The 7,396-nt window shown below is 34.8% G+C and overlaps 1 long non-coding RNA gene across 1 annotated transcript; it reads right to left on the reverse strand.

Moving 5' to 3' along the window:
• Positions 1 to 5,645: 5,645 nt before the first annotated feature.
• Positions 5,646 to 6,442, reverse strand: LOC140446843 (uncharacterized). Its single transcript, XR_011951517.1, has 3 exons — positions 6,250 to 6,442; positions 6,106 to 6,195; positions 5,646 to 5,922 (listed from the first exon to the last, which is right to left on the reverse strand). It is a non-coding gene; the product is annotated as an uncharacterized lncRNA (long non-coding RNA).
• Between the last annotated feature and the right edge of the window lie 954 nt (positions 6,443 to 7,396).

A 7,396-nucleotide genomic window follows, 5' to 3' on the forward strand; every position in this document is an offset into this window, starting at 1 on the left:
ATTGAGCCTAGGTAGGGAAAAGTGGAGGCATATTTGTAGGTATGGTTGTCTACCTTCAGATTCTCATGTTCATTCGATTTTGTGCACTCCATATATTTTGTTTTGCTTTCATTTATATATAGACCAAACGTAGCAGCTTCTCGTTTCAGTTCTATAACTTTTTCGCTTAATACACTTTTGTTGCGGCTTATTATGGCAACATCATCCGCATATGCGCATATTTGCATAGATCTTGTATTAATACAGCCGTTTATATCCAGTTTTCTAACAACAGCTTCTAAAGTTAGATTAAAAAGTGTTGTTGATAAGGCATCCCCTTGTCTAACTCCATTTTCAATATCAAAGGCCTGCGTCATATCTCCATCTATTTTCACCATAGCTTTGGAACCCTCCAGAGTCATTCGTATAAGTTTAACCAACTTATTGGGTATCCCTAACATAGATAGTTGCTTTAACATCTTTTGTCGATCTACTCCATCAAACGCCTGTTTGAAATCGATATACAAGTTGTAAATAGGTATGTTATATTCAACACATTTTTCATGTATACCTCTTAACATATGTATTTGGTCAATAGTTGACCTCTTTGGTCTGAAGCCACATTGGTATTCACCAATAATCTCCTCCGAAAACGATTCCAGGCGGCTATATATAATTCCTGATAATATCTTGTAGATGACATTTAAAACTGTTATGCCCCTATAATTTTTGCAGAGTCGTTTGTCTCCCCCTTTGTACATAGGAAGTATGATTCCCACTTTCCAATCTTCTGGGATGACTTCTAGTGTCCATATGCGGTCGATTAGTTTATGGATACGCCTCCATAGCGCATGTCCACCATTCTTTATCAGTTCTGCAGTTATTCCATCTGTGCCAGGTGCTTTGTTATTTTTTAGATGTTTTATGACGTTTATCGTTTCTTCCAATGTTGGTTGCTCAACTAGTTGTTCTGCTGTGTGGTGAATTATCTCTTCATCTTCGTTTTGTTCTTTTTCTGGGTTTAACAGCTCTTGAAAATGCTCCTTCCACCTTTTCATTATTTCCTCTTTCTCGCTGATAATTGCCCCATTTTTGTCCTTGCAAACTGTTGATCTTGTTATGTATCCTTGGGTGCATTGCTTGATTTCCTTGTAAAATTTTCTAGCCTCTCTTCTGTTATTATAATCTGTAATTTGTTGTATTTTTTTATTCAACATTTCTCTCTTTTTCCTTCTGCATATTTTCTTTGCATCTTTTCTGAGTTCTTCATATGCCTTTCTATTCGATCGGGAATCCCTTTGTAGACATTTCTGTCTAGCTATATTTTTGCTATTTATTACTTGTTGGCAATCTTGGTCAAACCATTCCTCGTTTCTTTGGCTTGAGGTTTCACCTAATGTTTCCTTTGCCATATTTGTAATTGTCGTTTTGATGATATTCCATTCTTCTTCAATGTTGTTTTGTTCTCCTCTTTCACTTAATATTACTTTTATTTTCTGCTGGTACTCATTATTCTTTTTAGGATTTTTAAACATATATGTATTCCATTTTCTTTGTTTGGCGCCTTTCTCTTTTCTTACCATTGATATTCTTTGTTTTATCTTCGATATAACCAAGAAATGGTCCGAATCGCAATTTGCGCCTCTATATGTTCTAACATCTGTTACGGAGGTTGCCCACCGCTTAGATATTAATATGTGATCAATTTGATTAAATTTATTAGTACCAGGTATCATCCAGGTTCCTTTATGAATATTTTTATGAGGAAAACACGTACTAACAACTCTTAGTTTGTTTGCCATTGCCAACTGTGCCACTCTCATACCGTTGTTGCTGGTAATATCATGTAAACTATGCTTACCAAAGGATTCTGCATATATTTTCTCTTTTCCCAGCTTCGCGTTCATATCACCCAGAACTATAACTGCATCTCTCTTCGGTGCGTTTTCACATTCTACTTGTAGTTGGTCATAGAATTGGTCGGTTACTAGTTCATCTGCTGCTTCTGTTGGGGCATGGATATTAATAATTGTAACATTATGAAATCTTCCCCTTAGACGTATTTTGCATATTCTTTCATTAACTGGAGTAAAACCCAATACTGACCTGCGGCATTTATGGTTTACGATAAAACCCACTCCAAAGTCTCCTTGTCTTTCTGCTCCACAGTAGTACATACTGTATTCTTTTTTATTTATGCAACCATGCCCTTTAAATCTGATTTCTTGGAGAGCTGCTATGTCTACTTCGTACTTCAATAGTTCCTGTGCAATACTTTGCATTTTGCCTGCCTGCAGCATGGTTTGAACATTCCAGGTTCCCAGTCGCAAATCCATCATTAAGTCCTTATTCCGTAGCTTTGGTCGTTGTCCGTTGGTCCGTCCGGTTAGTTCATTGTTCGTAGCATTCGTGATAGCTGAGTTTAAGGTGAACAGGTTATCGGCCTATTGCACCCGAGTCCAGTGCCAGGGCTACTGGCTATAGCTTCTGAACAAGCTATGCTTTCTCCCTTCCTCGTCCGCCCTGACCCTACCTTCCATTGGGGTTGGTTACCCAATCTCCAATAGGGTTGCTCAGGTTTACCGGAGTTCACCCGTGTGATTAAGATCACACTTCTTGGAGGTGAGGATAGGAATTGAGTAGGAGAGGCTAGAGATGTTATCTGGAAGCAACATCTTATATTGCGCCTCACTACTCCTTTGAACCCCGTTTGTAAACATATATATGACAATTTTGGATATGTTTTAGAAGACTTAAATAGGTTGAATTGGTTAACTCGAGACCGTTTGCAACAATATGCGCAGGTAAATTAAATTTTATTAAATGTAAAAAGTCTTTCAAAATGAGATTTGATTAAATAACTATAAATGAATGGGAAAAATATGTATTTTTCTTACCCATAAAAGTAAATCTTTTTACCTTCATATTAAATATTATTTTTTATAGTGCTTTTTTTCTATAACAGTTTCATTTATATTGTAGGCAGTGGCCAATAAGGGAGGAGCTGTACAGAATTGTTGGTGATTCATAGATGGCACTGCAAGAGCCATATGCCGACCTGTAACAGATCAGGAAGCATATTATTCAGGCATAGTATAAAAAAGAAACTGTGGTTAAACTGTGATTCAGGTCACAAACATTTTCATTGTGTAAAATACCAAGCTGTTGTGTGTCCAGATGGCATAACAGTCAGTTTGCATGGAGCTTTTATGGGTAGAAGACACGATGCTGGAATACTTCGGGAATCAGGATTTTACAATCAGTTGGAAGAAAAGACACGATTTCCTGACCAGGCTTATGGTGTTCGGGAACTATTATTGTGTCCTTATCCAGGACAAGGTGTCAATGAATTACAACAAAACTTTAATTCCTCAATGTCCACTGTAAGACAAGCAGTTGAGTGGAGTTTTCAGAAAGTTATTGCAGAATTTGCATTTCTGGACTTCAAAAAAAAAACAGAAACTACTATTGCAAGATATTGAATTAATGTATAAAACTGCAACAATATTGACAAACTGCCATACTTGCTTATATGGTAGTCAGTCTGGTCAGTTTTTTAATATACAATCACCCACTTTGGAACAATATTTAGAACCAATGAATGATGACTAGTTCAAGTAGTGGAGAAACACAAATGACCATAAATAGATCATTATCATCATCAGTAGCTCAACAACCCTTTCTGGGTCCTGGCTAGTTCTAGGATTTTCCACCATTCTGTTGTGTTCCTTGCTTTGTTTTTCCAGTTGGTAATCTGAAGTGTTTTCATATCTTGTTCCATGTATCTAAGTTTGGGTCTTCCCTTTGACCTTTTCCCTACTGGTGTTTGCCTCATTATATGTTTTGATGTTTCAGTCTCCAACATCCATTTAACACGGCCTATCCAGCGCAAATGTCCAATCTTTATGGATGTTATGACCTCAGTTTCATTGTATGCAGTGTATAGTTCAAAATTATATCTTCTGCGCCATTATGTGCCTAACGATTTTTCGTTCAATAGTACCTAATAGGTTCTCATTTCTTTTCGACAGTGTCCATGTTTTTAATCCATATATAAGGACCAGTTTTATCAGGGTTTTGTGTATTTTGCATTTGGTTTTTCTTGTGATGTTGTTAGATCTTAGATGTTTAATTAGTCCATTATGTTTTATTAGCGATATGTATTCTTCTCTTAACTTCTTTACTGACATTGTTATCTGCGGTAATATGTAAAATAAATATGCGGGAATATGTAAAATTTTTCACACTATCGATGTTATAGTCTCCTATTGTCAGATTTTGTAGGTTTCTTTGGCCTGTCGATTTGCTGGCCTTCATGTATTTGGTTTTTATTTCATTAATGTTTAGACCACTGTTTTGTGCCACTCTTTCTATAGCATTCAACGCTTCTATCATCTCTCTTTCGCTTCTAGCTATAATATTAACATATCTGCAAATGCCAATATTTGTACACTTTTTGTTATTATTGTTCTTCTGGTGTTAACTTTTGACTCTCTAATTATTTTCTCTAACGTGATGTTGAATGGGGTTCAAAGGAGTAGTGAGGCGCAATACAAGGCATTGCTTCCAGATAACACCTCTAGTATCACATACTCAATTCGTATCCTCACCTCCAAGAAGTGTGATCTTGATCACACGGGTGGGTGAACCCCCGTAAACCTGAGCAACCCTATTGGAGATTGGGTAACCAACCCCAATGGAAGGTAGGGTCAGGGCGGACAAGGAAGGGAGAAAGCATAGCTTATTCAGAAGCTATAGCTTTAATCTAACTTTAGAAGCTGTTGTTACAAAACTGGATATAAACAGCTGTATTAATACAAGATCAATGCAAATATGCACATATGTAGATGATGCAACAAAAGGGTATTAAGCGAAAAAGTTATAGAACTGAAATGAGAAGCTACTACTTTTGGTCTATATATAAATGAAAGCAAAACAAAATATATGGAGTGCACAAAATCGAATCAACATGAGAATCTAAAGGTAGACAACCATACCTACAAATATTCCTCCACTTTTCCCTGCCCAGGCTCAATAATAAATGACAACAATATAAGTCAAGAAATACAAGCACAGATTCTTAGCGGTAATAAGTGATTTTATGCATACAAACATGTATACAATGCTTTTGTGCTTACACATACAATGAAAAGTAAGTTACTGAATCATGAGTCTAAGCTTAGAATCTACAAAACAGTAATTAGATCAGTGGTCACATATGGATGTGAAATGTCTCAACTACTGATGAAAATCAACTGAGAATATTTGAGCACAAAATACTAAGGAAGATGTTTGGACCAACCCAATGCAGAGATGGTTCGTGGATAATTAAAATGAACCACGAGCTGGATGAACTAATGCAGAGCGCAGATATTGTTAGATTTGTAAAGTCACAAATACTAAACTGGCTTGGTCACCTAGAAAGAATGCCAGATAATCGAGCTGTAAAAGTAGTCCAGAAATGGAAGCCCCAAGAAACAGAACAAGAGGAAGGCCCCATAAAAGATGGATAGACGACATAGAGATCTTAAAACCATGAACACCAGAACATTATTATATAATAATGTACACAATTATGTTTTAATGAAATAACCTGTGTAAATGTTTTATAATAAAAAACAAATTTCATTTAAGAAGACAATTTATTTATTAAAATATTTATAAGCTTTTCCTGCCTTTCTATTATTTGAGTCAATGATTTTCTACTTTCAATTTCATAATTTAATTTTTTTTCTTCTAGTTCTAATTTTTTTTTCACTTCAAATTCTTGAAGTACAAATTGCCTTTCGGCTAACTTACATTTTCTCTCCTCTAATAATAATTTTTGTTTTTCTATATCTAATTCTTTTTTTTTTAACTCAAATTTTTTTTCGTCCTACTTGTGTAAATATTCTAACCCTTGTTTTTGGCTGTTTATTTTCCTTTTTCTCGATCTTATGGGATCTAAAAAAATTAGTTGGTAAGGTAAAAAAAATACTCAATCTTAAAAATAAGTGTAGTAGCTCTGAATCATCCAACCCATTTTACATAAAACTTTTAAATGTAAATAAAAATGTATCTCTACATTCTACTAATCAAGGTTTTTATAAATCATCTAAATTTCTAAGGAAACATCAATTTACTCACCTGCTATTTTAGAAATTTGTGAGGGACCAGGCAATTCTTTCATATCTTTCTTTTTCGGGGTTTCATTTTGTTGTAATGTATCAGCTGTATCTAGAATATATGCATATTGTATTTGTTTGACCATAATTATAATTTATAACTTACATGTGTCCTCTTCCATGGTGATACATTCCAAATTAATTTCCTCTGTCTCTACATCAGATACAATTGTTTCTTCTACACTTTTTGTTATGTCTAAATATAAAAATAAAAATGATTAACTGTTTAGTTGAATAATACATTTTATTTATTTGTCATACAATTTACAATAACTGGATACATTCAGGGAATATCAGCTGTTTTTATTAACACTTCCTGTATCTATGACACCAGTTGACATCCGCTAAATGTACTCATTATGTTTGGGTAAATATTTACATTAAACGGATTTGTCAAAAATCGCGGTTTTTTTTTGGACTTAGCCTAAAAATGCGAAAAAAGGCCAAATTTCAATAATTGCAATGCAGAAAGTTAATAAAAGTATGAATTAAGATAAAAAAAAATTAAAAGTGGAATAAAAGGCGGTAGATCTTTAAAAATGGACAGTACAAACAACTAATAAAATAGTAAATTATCATAATAATATGACATCTAATAAAACAATTGTAATTATCAACAGGATTTTGATGTTAAATCAGGTAAAAATGCAAATTAATATTGTTAAATAGTCCAATTTCATTTAAGTTGCACATCAAAATTACCGTTATGCGCACTAGTTGAGTTTTTGTAGACCTGCACATTGTTGCCATATTTAAAATTTATTTTTACGGAACAAACAAAGATATATATTGTTAAATCAAAAGAAGTTAAATATATATGTATATCAACCTACCTTAGTATGCCGGTGGATACAATTCTGCCGCAGCTTTAAAAAAATGGTGCAGCCTCTCCATGCGGTCAGGATATCTCCTCTTGAAGTAAAATTCGGCGAGGTAGCCAATAAAATGTTCCTGCCTGACGCCATATTTGGGAATACTACTGCGAACTTCCCGCCACAACCTCTCAATGTTATTGGTGTGTGTGCCAGTATCAGGGTCGACAAAATGCTTGGAATGATTCACAGTTTGATGTTTAAATCCTTCATGGGCCAAACAATTATATGATTTCCAACAATCGCTATAAATGGTTGTCCCAGGAAGAATCCATTCGCGAATTATTCCGAGCAAAGTATCGGCATCCCTCCTATCAACAGGAATAACGAAAAAGTTCCCAGTGTTTCGCTCGTATCCTCCAAATATCCATTGGCCAGTAT

Source organism: Diabrotica undecimpunctata, chromosome 7 (assembly GCF_040954645.1).
Source record: "Diabrotica undecimpunctata isolate CICGRU chromosome 7, icDiaUnde3, whole genome shotgun sequence".
NCBI classification, from domain to species: domain Eukaryota; kingdom Metazoa; phylum Arthropoda; class Insecta; order Coleoptera; family Chrysomelidae; genus Diabrotica; species Diabrotica undecimpunctata.